The sequence below is a fragment of the Lottia gigantea genome (genome assembly GCF_000327385.1).
Source record: "Lottia gigantea unplaced genomic scaffold LOTGIsca_117, whole genome shotgun sequence".
NCBI classification, from domain to species: domain Eukaryota; kingdom Metazoa; phylum Mollusca; class Gastropoda; family Lottiidae; genus Lottia; species Lottia gigantea.
Window position 1 is genome coordinate 306,328 of NW_008707167.1, and position 1,485 is coordinate 307,812.

General features: G+C 31.9%; 1 protein-coding gene across 1 annotated transcript in view; it reads left to right on the plus strand.

Moving 5' to 3' along the window:
• Positions 1–1,485, plus strand: part of LOTGIDRAFT_205064 (hypothetical protein) — a 27,209-nt gene that overhangs the window by 1,168 nt on the left and 24,556 nt on the right. The gene's annotated exons all lie outside the window — the stretch shown is intronic.

Genomic DNA, 1,485 nt, shown 5'->3' on the forward strand with positions numbered 1-1,485 from the left:
TTTGAAATTGTCCTCGTAATAATTGATATCGACCTCGTAATAATTGATATCGACCTTTTAATAATTGATATCGACCTCTTAATATTTGAAATCGTCCTCTTAATATTTGATATCGTCCTCGTAATAATTGATATCGACCTCGTAATAATTGATATCGTCCTCGTAATAATTGATATCGACCTCGTAATAATTGATATCGACCTCGTAATAATTGATATCGACCTTTTAATAATTGATATCGACCTCTTAATATTTGAAATCGTCCTCTTAATATTTGAAATCGTCCTCTTAATATTTGAAATTGTCCTCTTAATATTTGATATCGTCCTCGTAATATTTGATATCGACCTCTTAATAATTGATATCGACCTCGTAATAATTGATATCGACCTCGTAATAATTGATATCGACCTCTTAATAATTGATATCGACCTCTTAATCGACCTCTTAATAATTGATATTGACCTCTTAATAATTGATATCGACCTCGTAATAATTGATATCGTCCTCTTAATACTTGAAATCGTCCTCTTAATATTTGATATTGACCTCTTGATATTTGATATTGACCTCTTGATATTTGATATCGATCTGTTAATATTTGAAATTGACCTCTGGATGATTGATATCGACCTCTTGATGATTGATATCGACCTCTGGATGATTGATATCGACCTCTGGATGATTGATATCGACCTCTGGATGATTGATATCGACCTCTGGATGATTGATATCGACCTCTGGATGATTGATATCGACCTCTGGATGATTGATATCGACCTCTGGATGATTGATATCGACCTCTGGATGATTGATATCGACCTCTGGATGATTGATATCGACCTCTGGATATTTGATATCGACCTCTTCATATTTGATATCGACCTCTTCATATTTGATATCGACCTCTTCATATTTGATATCGACCTCTTAAAATTTGACATTGACCTCTTAATAATTGATATTTGATATTATCCTGTTACAATTTGGTATTGCTGTCTTAATATTTGCCTAATGAAATTTGAAATAATGATTGTGATAATTTCAGATGAATCTGTTATACCTAACTCGAGACAATACTCTTCAAGACTGTCAGGAATTCGAAGACGAGGAGCTGAAAGAGGATGATGGGATACAGGATTATCGTAAACTGAAGCGTAAACAGGTAGGTTCGGCTGTGCTTCTTCCAACATGTTAACATATCAAAGTAGGACGTAAAACTCCATTTCATTTCATGGGTCAATATTTAGTATGTATATATTCAATCAATCAACATTATCTTTCCCATTATTGTAATATTCTATTGATTTTCAATTGATTTACATTGAGTTCACATTTACATTTATACAAATATTAAGTTTCAGTTTACAACAATTATGATAATATATAAGAGAGTTGAATTGAAATTTGATGATATATAACAAATAGATATGATGCTGTTATTGAACTTCGTTTTTGATTCTGTCTATTTTAGAATGGAGAGCG